General features: G+C 30.5%; 1 pseudogene; it reads right to left on the bottom strand.

Annotated features, from left to right (window-relative positions):
* Nucleotides 1–11,883: 11,883 nt before the first annotated feature.
* LOC149176603 (antifungal protein ginkbilobin-like protein 1 pseudogene) lies at nucleotides 11,884–12,285 on the bottom strand (annotated as a pseudogene).
* Between the last annotated feature and the right edge of the window lie 2,580 nt (nucleotides 12,286–14,865).

Here is a 14,865-nt window from a genome sequence, read left to right as displayed (position 1 = left end):
ATAGTGTAAATATCCCACCTATGCCTGAGAATAACTTATTGTATAATAGAAAATTTTGGGAGGAAGGTAAAATTGCCTATTGGAAGTAGATTATACCATCTTAATGTCCTTCAATTTTGGGTTTGGTGGCACGTGTGAGTCCATTGGGAGAGATGGTCATGCCATCTCCCCCTCTTTAATGTTGAGAGATGTGGTAGGATGGCAGGCTCCTCCCCACTCCCGCTTTTTTGTTGGCTCATTTTTTTATGCCCCCATTAGAGATGACTTATCTTGGGAAATGAGAGTTGCAGTTGATCTCTCTAGTTTGTCCTTCCCTTATTTTTCTAGATCGATGCTAGATAAATATCTTGATCTGGGCATCCCACATGAAATAGGAATTTTTCTCCCTAATTTCTAAATATAAGAGAGAGAGGTGGGAATGATAAGCAAGGATTGGAGGAAAGGTTAAATATGAGAAACACAAATTCCCAATGTCTATCTCTTACATATTTTGTGCGAGGAAATGAATTTAACAAACATTTGAGGATATTGGTTACCAATGAGGAATGACATTTTACTTGGATTTTTGTGAAGTCGGAAAATAAAATTATTCAAAACAAAAGCAGAAGCAACAAAAAATATAATCTATGCATAGTGATATAAGAAAAAAATAAATAAAATTATAAATTTTAATATGAAAGAGTACATAGATCATGATTTGGTTTTATGAATAACAAGTGAAATATGCAATGTTGTTTCTTAGTACCTGCCTCTTATGCAAAAAAAGTAATTGATAACAAAAGTTATTATATCTAAGATAAAAAAAAATACTACTATTGGTGCTCATTGTTGGGATTTTAAGGCACTAGTGCATATTATATGATTGCTCACTTGTCCCTTAATATAAATATAAGTACTACATACTTTTGATCAATTTAAGAACACTATAGAAAAAACCTTTACTAGAATCTGCCTAGATATTTCAATTATAAAAACCTATCCTAGAATGTGTTTTCCATATAGTGTTTATTTAATATTTAATATCAGGGAAAATTTTAGGGCCTAATATTCGTAACTCGACTAATTTTCCATGCTTTTTCTAAAAATTATTCCCTCAAATTTTATAGTATAAAATTGTCTTACCTTAAAAATCGCCAAAATTGTATATAGAGACTATATAAAATTATTACAAATTTTAATACTTTTACAAAAACATTGCCAAACACTTTACAAATTGCATATTATGTACTAGTCAGATTCACCAAACTTTCTAAACTTTAAAATAAATTTTCATCTTTAAATTTTTTCTTGTTTACTATCTCGCATAAATCTTAGAAGGTCAATAAGTGATATTGAAATTGACAAAATGAACAACATAGCAATAATTATCACCTACACAATTTCACTTAATTGCCATGACTTTTTGTGAAGGTAAACTATCTTCATACAACTTCAATTCAAACATGTTTAACCATAGTGATTTCTCTGAGAGTAAAGTTCTCTTAACTTTTTACCCTATTTAATAAATGTTGATAAGTATTAGGTCTTGTTATTCATAGAAAAAAAATCACATTTCATAAATAAATCTCACATACTACAAAAATAAATAACTTTAATAACATACCTACTAAAACAATAAACATAATAAATTCATATAAGTAATGTTTATAGAAAATGATTTTTTTCATTTATTTTTAATTTATTTTAAAGCAATGCATGTGCCCGTCTATGCAAAAAAAATTCCCATCTAATATATATATATTCTCATTTTTTTAAGAATATTGGGTCATTCCAAACCCTAATTTTAATATTCCCTTTTGAAATGTATACAACATATGTTGTGGAAAACCAATAACACTAGGATTTGGTAACCAATAGTAAATATTTGGGGTTTAATATTCATGGAGGGTATTAGTAGTAATTAGACAAGGAAAATGTTGTGTTCTATATTTAGGTGTCACGAAGTTCATCATTCTTCATAAATTAAAAAATATTTGTTTATTTTTTATCATGGAGTGCCTTAACAGAACACTTTGCCACTATTTATTCTATACCCATAAACAAGTAGGTGACCATTTTAGTTAATTGAATGTTACACACTTTTTTCATATAGTAAATCTATATTATACTACCCTATATATTATCCATCATATACGTATGAAAGAGACTCTTGAAATATTTTAAGATAACTTTTTTGTTAATAAATTTCATAAAGATATTCTAATTAATATTATTTTATTCAAAAAATTATATTTTAAGTGATTTTAATTATAATGAGTTCTTAATGAATTTTTTATGACAATCATTTACTTTTACTTGGTCATGTATTTATATATATTAGGAAAAAATTGATGTAATTTTTCATAGATTAAAAAATAAAATAAACTGAATCATTTTAACTTAAATAGAAAAGAAGTATAAAGTTTTAAAAATTCTAATTAATATAAATGTATGGAGAAACAAAATAAAAATAGGCATTAATTGAAAAAAAATGATATAAATTGTTTACAATAATCACGGATTAATTTTTGGTTGGATTTTAGTACCTACACATTCTACAATTTATCTTTTATAATCTTTTTCTACAATTTATCTTTTATAATCTTTTACACAACAACTGCCCTCTTCCACTTATACTCCCATGTCGTCTCATGCTCCGTCTTTCTCTCTATCAGGCACTCATTCTGTTAAGTATCAGTCGCACCTACATGTGCGCTCACTCGGATCTTTCATCCATATATTTTTCCAAGAACATGGTTCTCAAAATGTAACATGATCAATATATTATACTCAATATATAACATGCCGATTTTTTCCTTCTGAAAAAAAAAAAAATCTTTTACAAAATGGAAAAGGAAATATTAAATTCCCTTTAAAAAGAAAATGATAATTTTAATGTAGAGATTCAATAAAGAAAACCAATATATATGTTTTGAAAATAAGTTGAACTATAATTTTAAAATATCAATTTATTTTCACACTTATCACGTTATACCTCTTTTACCCATTTACTAAAATTTAACAAATATAATATCTATGTACATATATTTTGCATGCTTAGCATGTTTGATGACATGATAGTGATGTCATGTGATACTCCATATCGTTTTCTATTCAATTTTTAATCTTATCGAAATCAAATAATGAATTCTTGACCACACCTAAGTGGCCCAGATTAGGCATTGCTGCAAAGAATGATTTATTCCGTACAACATGAGGCATTGATAACAAAAAATAACTAAATAAATAAATACAACACTAATATCGCCTTTAAGAAGATTCCCTTTCTAACTTGATAATTTTAATCCATGAAATTGAAAAGGATTTATGTGAATAAAATAAGCACAAAAATCCAATTGTCGAACTATCTCATCATCACGACTCAGATGAAAGATGTTCATGTGTGCCTTCAAAATGTTAATTGTAACATGTGGGATGGTGTATATTTGGACTTGGTTGAATTAATTTCATGCCTATGTCTATATGACATCCTAAGCATGTTTTTAGAAGAGATAATAATATGTATAAATACTGTGAGTATATACAAAGACGTATTAAATATTGTGAGTATATACAAAGACAACATGATGTAATATATATTTTCATCATGAAGTGTGTGGAGAATATTAATGAATAACACAATGAAATTAGAGAGTGTGATGATAAGAATATAGAAGAAGACAATAATATGATAACAATATAGAATAAAACATTAGGGCTAATTACACTGACCAATCTTTAAGTCCATTTCAAGAGCATATAAGTAGATAATGTTGAAACAAGAAATATTTCTAAGTGGATTGATTCAAAGCAAGTTTGGGTGACACTTTCACTTCTTGAACCTTTTTCTCCATTACTTGATGTAAAAGCACAAGTCAAGGTAGCTAGTGCAACATATTTTTGTGTTAAGCCACCTTTTGAAAGCCCATTCAAACTCTCGTGTATCTTATTTGTATTTTCACTATATGAAGCATTAATGTTATATACTCGACCTTTTAATTTGTGCACAGAAATAGAGGATGTATTACCTGTTATGTAACCAGCTCACAAAATAGAAAAAAAATAGATCAACGACTTCAAAATTAACCTCCTTGATGGGGCAACATCCTTTACATTACACAAATGAACAATTCTTGGATGATACAAATGACAAGACCTGCTTTTTATATATATGAGTCTAAGGGGTCCCAATACAATGAGAGCCTACATAACAATAATATTGTAGGGGCATAACAATAACAATAGTGGGCTTTTATGGGGCATAATAATAACAACATGGGGACTATATGGGAACAATAATACAAACTAATAACAATAAGGGGTTACACTATTATTATAGGGACCTAACATGCCCCTCTCCTTCAAAAAGTGTTGTCATCAATACTTGAGTAGTCTTGGATGATTTTGTATAAAATTATCATCCTCTCATTTGGAACCTTCAGCGGGTAAGTTCTTCCACTTAATGAGATACTCTAAAATTGATCTATTCCATAGCATTTGATTTCCTTTTTTGTGATTGCTTCTGGTTCCAACATGATTTTTCCTTCCTCGACATGTTCTAGCAATATTCTTTTAGCTGGGATCTTCTCACCTATAACCTTCCTTAAGCATGAAACATGGAAAACTAGGTGCACTCAGGAAGATGCAGGATGCTCCAATTTGTATGTTATAGTATCAATCATTTGTAACACCTTGTATGGATGATAATACTTTGGTGATAATTTATCATCCTTCTTATCTTGCTTGAGGGACATTTTTCTATATGGTTGTAGTCGTAGAAATACCCAGTCACCTACATCAAAACTCCTTTTGCTGCGATTCTCATCTACTTTTCGTTTCATTCTATTATGTGTCAAAGTGAGGTTATCCTTTAAGAGTTTGAGAACATTTTGTTGATGCTCGATGTGATCTTCAACTGCTTGAACCTTAGAATTTCCTTTTAAAGATGATGTGATGGATGTGGATGATATCCATAAAGTGCCATAAATGGGGTCATTTTTGCTGCAGTATAGAAGGAAGTGTTATAGCACCATTCAGCCAGAGGCAACCACTTGACCTATTGTGTCTGTTTATCAGATACAAGGAAAGGAAGATATCCTTCCAAACATTTGTTCACTATCTCAGTTTTCCCATCAGATTGAGGATGATAAGATGATCTATGAGCTAACTGAGTACCCAAATACTCCACCTCTTGTACTACAAAGAAACATTTGGAGCCTTTTTCATATAATTGTTTCTCCTCCAATAGTTTGAGAACCCTATCAACATGTTGAACATGATCCTTCCAAGACTTGTTGTAGATTAGTATATCATCAAAAAATACTAACAAAAAATTTCTAAGGATTTGAAAAGGAATTCATCAAACCTTGAAATGTAGAAGGTGCATTGGTAAGGCCAAAATGCATGATCAAAAATTCCTAATAACCCTCATGAGTTCTAAATGTTGTTTATGGAATGTCTTCAGTATTCATTCTGATTTGATGATATCCTGAATGAAGATACAACTTGGTGAAGTAAATTTCTTCATGTAATTCATTCAATAATTCATCAATGACAGGAATGGAAATTTGGAAATTTGTCTTTAATAGTAAGCTTGTTGAACTCCCTATAATCTGGACACATGCACCATGATCCATCCTTCTTGTGTAAAAATACCACTAGAGAAGAGAAAGAACTTTGACTAGGTTGAACTATACCAATCTCTAGCATTTTTGCAACCATACGTTCAATTTCACTCTTTTAGGCATATGGATATCTGTGAGGCCTGATGTTTGGGGGAACACTTCCTCAAATCAAATGAATAGCATGATCATGATCATGAATAGATGGGATGCCTTTGGGAGTCTCAAATAAATTAGAATGATTGTCCAAAACATTTTGGAGATCTAGAGAAATAGATGATTTCAATGTGGGAACCTCTAGTGAACATAATTGGGCAATTATTCTTTGTTATTCTTTATTTAGAATGTTTTCATGATGTTAGAGCTGATTATATTTCCCAGTTTCCCTTCGATATCCATTAATTTAACTTCCTTTCCTTAACCAAAAAATTTCAAGAAACATTATTGAAAATTAAAATCTGTTATACCCAAAGATTGTAGCCATTGGACTCCTAGTATAAAATCTTCACCACCCATTGGAATGGAAAGCATTGCACTATTCCAGACATATTCTCCCATGGATAGCTTGATATTGTGGCACTTTCCAAAGAAATTTATGGTTCCTCCATTTGCAATCATTACTTGACACTCTAGTGTTGGATATAGGAAGCAATTCAATTCCTTGGCTATCTTACCATGAATAAAATTATGGGTACTACCCGAATAAATCAACACTATTACCTTTTTCTTCTTCACATTCCCTTCTATCTTGAGAGTTTGAGGAGTGGTAATTCCTGGTGTATATCTTCTTATTTTGACATTTCTCGTTCCTTTTCTTGCTCCTCTTCCCCATCTATGTAAATTAATTTCTTCTCAGCACACTTATGACCTTTAGTGTATTTGCAATCACAACTGTAACAAAGGTCATTTTCTCCTCTTTCTATAACTTCTGTCTCTATCTCTATCTACTCACAAAATATTGTGCTCTAGTTGGCATTTTGTTTCCTTTCTCTCTTTATGAGAATGAAACATGAGAGTGCAAAACAATTAGCCTATGATACCAACTTGCAATGGTCTTGTAATAAGAAAGAACCACTCCTAAAAAATGGAGAATGAAATAAAATAACTGAAAATTAGCAAGAAAATGTGGGAGCCTTGTACACGTGTGAGTGGATTGCATATACAAATCCATGTAATGGAGGAAGACATCTCCAACAAGCACGAAAAACCTTTTCACAAATATAACACTATTAGAAAATCATGAGCTTACACAAAATATCTCATCTACATAAATTCTAATACCTAATATGGATATTGTGCTTAGGTACACAACATACTCATTGCAAGGAGTCACTAGATCAAAGACTTTACAAGGTTTATATCTTTGACGCTATAAACTAAATGCATGGATTTTGAATTTAACTAGCCATGTCATCTAATCTTATGAAATTGTTGTGTGCCAAAAGGCTATCATGACATCATAAGCCATGGAAGTCTTTCTAAACCTAACTTTAGTGTTACTTTATAATGCCACCAAATCTTGTTTATACTATAATTGAGATAAGATATATGTTGTGTATGCATTGTCTTTACTATTTCATAAATTTACTTTTGGGGTTAGTATTTATCATTTTGAAAAATCTGGCCCTCTATTTCTAACTGTTCCGTCGAGTGGTAAAGTAAGTTACAACAAAAAATTAAAACCAAAGAGTTGTTTCTACAAATACACTTGAAATTGATAGTAAACATCATCAGTTTCCCTTTTGTCAATCTAAAATTATAAAGTATAAAATTCAAGGTGAAAGGAGGAAAACAACACAAAGTGCTAAGTCAAAACTTTGAATGAAGTAATTATTCTTTATTCATGTGTTCAATACAAACATTTAAAATGGAAAAGTTTGGAAACAAAGCAATAAACTAGGCTGGCTCTTTTCCTTCAGCAAGACATCCATACAACACCCATCATTTAATGTTATAATTTAGTTCCATGCTTAAATTTTTCATTCAATATTGATAATTAATTCACACTACATCATAATGAGTTTTTAACTCGTTTATCAAAAAAGTGTCGTTAAAATTAACATCCATACAACATTAAATTGACGATTCACCAATACTCACCTGTATGACCTTATTTCCAAAGAAATAGCTATTGAGTTCACTAGTTGAGTTACTGTTGTTTTATTCTCCTAAATGGAATGGTTAAAGAGAATTGTCAGCAATTCTTAATTATATTACGAATATTTGGCATTAAAAATAGTGTGAATAAAATTGCATTGTGTAAATATAAGTACATGAGATGGGGTGTTCATTTATGGGGTTGGCCTACATATTCTTATTAAGTATACACAATGTTGAGGGCTACAACTAATAATAATTTCAAGGGATTTGAATTTTTTAGACTAGTGCCATGCACATCTCCTTTATTCTAGGAATACATTTGGAAGATCTAGCCAAAGAGAAAACTTCAGAAGTTATTGCCAAGCTAATGGTACTATCTACTACTACTACTTTATTAACATTTTTCTTTCAATTTGCTAAAAATTTAATCAAATAACAATTATTTCACAATGATGCAAATGTAATGCAATAAGACTGGTATGGTTTCAAATTAGAGTGAATGATGTGGTGGCATGGACCAACCTTCCTTGTAAAATGGACTTTCTCAGTATCTTCAGTTATTGAAACTAATGAGGTGGTGAACCAAATAGAATTCCTTTTCATTATTCACCTTTACATTTCTAATAATGTAGATGTTCAAATCTTGTTTTAACAATTGTGACACTTGCCTCCATAATCAGGATTTTCATCTTGACAAAGAGACAAAAAATTGAATTTCAATGTTTACAAAGTGGGATAAACTTGGTGAATAATGATGAAAACTTGTTCCAGGGGTTATTCTACATAGATATTAATGATATTGATGTCTTGAATGAGGCTGATTTAAAAGATAAATTATGTGTAATACTTCTGCAAAATTGTAAGACATGTTGTGAAAAATTTCTGACGAAGAAGTATGGAGGAATGGTTGATATCACTGCATGATTCCTTTCACTAGATGGGAATGCCTATCGAATATGTCTCTGACCATAGAATATGAATTGGGAGATGGTTATGAATGTGTTCATGCCTTTTTGAGGGACTTGAAGCTTATTAGTGCCTATATAGCAACAACTATGCTTATGAATTTTTGCTCTATAGAAGAAGTAGGAGATGCTCCAATAGGACTCAAGGATCTCCTCATTGATTTGTAGGACAGTAAACTAATAATTTTTTCTCATCTCAGATATTCTACAAGCGGTTTGGAAAGAGGAGGTAAAAATGGTGATTTTCGGCATTCTTCATTTTAGGACATTTTAATGGAATTAGTTGATAGAGAATGTGATTATGTTAACAGGTGGCTTTATTGCAACATTGCATAATTTTCTAATCAATTATTGCAGACATAGCACCAAATAAAAAGGACATAGATGAGTTAAATTCCAACTCATGCATTGGATTGTACCCTCTTACTATGAACAGTTTGTGACTCTTGTGATCTCAAGATAATAGATCTGAAAATAATTTCATTTTCTGAGATATGGCAAGTTGTTGGTTTTTGTCCATGGAAAACTACTTAATAGCCTAAACTACGAACCTTTTAAAGAACAAAAATTGAATATTTGTCACTTTTGGTCCTAAATGTTTCCTTAAGTAATCTACCAATATCCAACAAGAAGGTTTGATTTGAGGACTCACTTATTAATTAGGTTTTGTTGGTTTCAATTTATCATGTTTGAATTTCTTAACCTTTACATTTTTAATAATGTAGATGCTCAAAGATTAGTTTAACAATTATGACACTTATCTCATTAATTAGGATTTTCTTCTTGACAAAGAGTGAGAAAACAAACATCAATGTTTACAGAATGGGGTAAATTTTCCAAAGAATGATGAAAACCTAACCTGTTCTATGGGTTATTCTGCATAGCTATTAAGGATATTGATGTCTTTGATGTGGAGAATCTAAAAGATGAATTATGTGTAAAACTTCTAGAAAATGGTAAAATATCAGGTGAAAGCTTTTGGACAAAGATGTATAGAGGGATGGTTGAACCTAATGCAATGCCTCCTTTCACTTGATGGTAATGCCTATCTAATATTTATTTGACTATAAAAGAAGATTTGGGACATAGTTATGAGAGTGGTCATGCCTCTTTCTCTCTCCAAATGAGTTTAGGTAGTCATTTTTTACACTTTTCTGGTATGGGAATATTTTTTCTTCGTTAATATTTCATCATTTAGTGATCACTTTTATTGGGCTTGCCCTGATTTCAATGGATGACAATTTCTACGAGATTGGTGATTTTGATTCTAAATATTGTGGAAGCAAGAGAACTAGAAAAGAAATTTTATTCATGCATTGATGTTCCCCAATATTCGTATTTTTTTAGTTTGGGTTGTTTGACATACATAAAAAATAATTTTTTTAAGGATATATTTATTTTCTTTATGCATTGTTGCCTTCCATTATAAGTGTAATCTAGACAACTTAAGAATTTTTGTTCCATAAACTTCTTTCTAAAAAATAAATATCCTAAATTTGATTCAATACTTCCTTCCACATTCCATCCACTCCTCCCATCTGTGCTCTTTTGCACCTATGGATGCAGTTGCTAGTAAATAAATTGTTTTAAAGAAAAAATATTTAAATAAATTTTTAAGAAATACATATATATATATATATATATATATATATATATATTTCAATTATAATTATGTGATAATATTGATAGCCTTGCTTATATTAGAATAATATTTTAAGAATTATAATTTACTTATTATAATTTCAAATCAACTATATTAAATTTTCATTAAATATTTTAAAATATCCTTAATGGTCGTTATAAAATAAAAATTAAGATATATTTTAAAAATATCTATGCATTTTGTATACTTTTAATTAAATCAATTAATTAAGAATGACATATGAACATGACTTATGAGCATTTGGCCATATGTTTTTTTAAATCATGGTATTGACCCATAATATTGTAACAAAGTCTACATACATGTTAAGAATCTTAAGAGTAAAGTGGAAGTGAATCTCTATTGTTATTGGTTATATATAATTTACTCATATGTCAGTTCTTTTATAATTAATATTAATAATAGTATAAAATATAGTTGATTTTTTTATAATTAATATTAATAATAATATAAAATTTACTTGATTTTTATAATTTTTTATTTCATGATAATTGTTTCTATGCCACTTTAAGTTTATTAGCCATTTATTTTATAAAAAGTTATTGCTTAATTTTTAACAGCTACTTTAATATAATATAAAAATTTATTAATATTATGCAACCCATTTTATATCATGGTACTAAAAACTTTAGCACCTAATAAATTTATCAATGCTAAAATTAAAATTATAAATTTTTGAATAACAATAATATTAGGGAAACCATATAAATTAAATGGCTAGTAAATATTTATAGGAATCAATCCATAATAAATATCAAAACACTTACTTCATCATACAATTCAATGTTGCTAAAGTTTTAAAAAATAAGAATGAACTGAATTATAGATTAATCTAAAATAATAATAATTATCATTAATGAGAAAATTAATTAATATATAAGTTAAACATATGGGCATTTAAAAAAAATAAAAATAAAAATTTGTTACAATATCATGTACAAATAGCATAGCTTATAACATATGTCATTTCATATGAGACTTATTTATATGATTTTTTTTTAAATTAATAATATTAATTTAAAGGTTATAAAAAAAATAAATTTTAAATAAATTTGTTGCAATACTGTGTAATTAGCACTGAAATAAATTTAGAAGATTTATTTATATATAATATAGCAAATTATTTAGAATAATCTATGCAGCCACTAAAACAAATACAGAAACATGTCTATTCATATTAAAAACTTCAATAATTATTATAATATGACTGAAGATAAATTTATGAAAGTACCGAAATTAATGACTTCCATCGTGGTAGTATCCGCATATGAAGCTTAATGGAACATAATGTTAAAGCGAATAGTGATTTTAGTATGTTCAAAACGAAAACAGTACTAAATGAAATTACTGTGACCAAAAGGTAAAAGGAAAATACAAGACTACGCAATACTTTTATTATCTGAAGAAGAGGTGGATAGTCACTGGTTGGAATAGCACATCATCAACTAATGTAGCTATTGAGATCAGATTCTCTAGCTCAGAGAAGCCTATGACTTTTATTTAAACACGGATATTAGGTAGATGTGTATTGCGCAGTGCAGAACTATAGTTGATACTAAACGCTGTCCTCCTCGTAATGGATGGAACAGTCAGCGAGCTGAACAAGAGCACCGATGGCGTCGCTGCAAATGTTTAAAATTTGGGTAGCAAGATATGTTTCGCATAGGGTGCAATCGATCCCAGAGATTGACATATTGCAAACCCCACGCCCATAGGCAGTTGGAGCACCCAAAATTCCTGGACTTGATGTTGTGTAGTTGTAACCGTTCGTGGCAGTGTTCAGCGCCAGCTGTGTGAGCACGCTTTCCAGGCTAACAATATAAAGACTTCCTGTTGGGATCTTCTGCGTGTCACACTGAGACGATACCAAGGTTATATTCGGCGCGCCGGCAGCACTGCCCAGCACCAGGGCCAGTACCATTACTGCTAACGCAAAGCCAAATGACCTCATCGACATGGCTGCCTCGAATGATATATAACCTCCAATAAACTCTCCGATTGACAAGCGCTATTGAGATGCTTATCAATGTGTGGAGGGCACCTCCATTTATAGCCCTCGCGGGGATGGCTTTGTGGGTAGGATAACATCCGTGTGCTGCACGACGGTGGATCGCGCCTTATGTGGTTACTCCGAAGAATCAAATTCACGTTTGATTTTAACCGCTCATTACTTTTCCATGTATTAAAATCTCTCTTTCCTGTTATATTTATAAGTGACATTTTTTTATTGCTATATAATTTATTATTATTATTATATAAGATTATCACTTTTCCATTTCCATGTATAAAAATATTTCTCCCTGGTATTATATTTATAAGTTGCATTTTCCATTCCCATGTATAAAAATCTTTCTCCCTGGTATTATATTTATAAGTTGCATTTTTGAAAATTTATTAAGTCACTGTTTCTCCATCATGTTATCACAGTTATAGGTTGTAATTTTTCTCATCGCTATCACCCTCAATATTGTATATAAGTTGCATTTTCCATTTCCATGTATAAAAATCTTTCTCCCTGGTATTATATTTATAAGTTGCATTTTTGAAAATTTATTAAGTCACTGTTTCTCCATCATGTTATCACAGTTATAGGTTGTAATTTTTCTCATCGCTATCACCCTCAATATTGTATATGGCAAATCTATCTTTTGCGAAGAGTTTTTATTTTTCAACATTTATGTTTTTTGGTTTCGTTTGAGAGCATAAAAGTCTTTATGAAATAGTGTAGGAATAAAAACTGTCTCTTTTTTCTTTTTTTGGGGAGACTTTTGCAGGTAAAATATATTCTCGTATTTCAAAAAAAAAGTTAACCTAATTATATGGTCAATTACATGTATTTATTTATTATTTGTATTATTAAAAGCTTATAAAATGTATGAGGTTATTAATTATAATTTTTTGTAATTAATAATGTTATATTTCATGAAAATATAACAAAATATTGTAAACTTGTTTAATGAAAACAAAGTGAAAAGGTCAATGGTTAACACATAGTTGTTGAAAATCAAGCTAATCTTGAAGTTAAATCCATAACACATGAAAGAAGCAATGTAGTGTTATTGACATTAACAATTCAAAAAACCATAAAGAATGGGTAACACATGAGAATTAATCGAAGTGCTTATAAATAAAGTACCTATAGGTTAAAAATGATGGTTCAAGTATAAATTTAATGTTGATGGTTGTATAGACAATTATAAAGCTAGATTGGTAGCAAAATGATATTCATAGAAAGAAACAATAGACTATGATCACATTTAACTAAAATGAACACCCTTAGACTAAAAATTGCATTCTATACTAAGTAAAATTGGAAACTATATCAATTGTATCATAGGTGATCTTAGGTCAAGATTCTTGAATGGATATCTAAAAGGAAGAGTTTGTGTTGTTCAATGAGAGGGATTTATAAGGTAGCCTAAAAAAACTTGTTTCTAGGATAGAGAAAGCATGGACTCAATAAACCATGATTATATATATATAATTTTTTCCTTTCCATGAGAGTTTGTTGTAGTTGCAACAACAACCTTCATCAATTCCTCTTAGTTCCTTGTGCCTAGAGAGAATTCAGGGGTCCACATCTTCAAACAATGAAAAGTTCATCTTGCTAGGCCTATTCAACACTTGTGATCTATGATCAATCTTCCTAACTTGAGATAATGGAGGATGACATGCAAGCCTAACTCATATTTGTTTTCTAGTCCAAAAGCACAAGCCAATCTTTCATGCTACGATCTACTTAGGTCACCCTTAGAGAGAGGTTTATATCTTACCTTCCATTCAAATGTAAGCCTTTTTGGGCTTGTGTAGCACGCTTCTAGGCCTGTAGCCAACACTATACTTCTCCCTCAGTCCTCTACTAAGTGCTACAACCTCAAACTTGAGCTTGAAACTTCATTTTCACCCTTCCAAACTCTATTCACTGCCATCTTGGACCTATAGCATGTGTTATAGTGGCCCCTTGAGCATCATCCTAGCACCACATTATCAAAAAGTCACTTGTCTCGAACCTCCATCTTAAACATTTTATTTTCTCTAGGTCTGATAGTGACTTGTTAAGGCTTGATCCAGTGCTACACTCCACTCTTCTCTTATCCAATATGTTTTTTCTTTCTTGTTGACCCCTCTAGCAGACCACCAAGCCTTTGGCTAGTGCTCTAGCACCCTAGTGACACTTATTCTAATGATATAGCCTCTCTTTTCTTCTCTCCAGAGTTTTTATTTTTCTTCCTCAAATCCTAGACCCTTCTAGCACTCCACTAAGTCTCTTATGAGCACTATAGAGTGAAACTAACTCCTTCCAAAAGTTACATTTCCTCCTCATGCCTCAAGTCATATTCATCATTTACTTGTTCAAGCCTCTTTCTTAGGAAAATTTATTTCTCTCACATTTTCCATGGGTAACAAATGAATTTATTAGAGATAAGAGGTATGATAAGGAAATATCACTAGAATAATTGATGTGCAAAATACTTAAGAACTCTTATCATGGTTTGGTAACCCTCAATTTCTAGTCCCTCAGTTGCCTAGGCTTTGT

Source organism: Pinus tabuliformis, chromosome 4_1 (genome assembly GCF_031772625.1).
Source record: "Pinus tabuliformis cultivar Carrire ecotype Pingquan chromosome 4_1, CPIR1, whole genome shotgun sequence".
NCBI classification, from domain to species: domain Eukaryota; kingdom Viridiplantae; phylum Streptophyta; class Pinopsida; order Pinales; family Pinaceae; genus Pinus; species Pinus tabuliformis.
The sequence above is the reverse complement of the archived record's forward strand: the minus strand, read 5'-3'. Positions and strand labels throughout refer to the sequence as shown.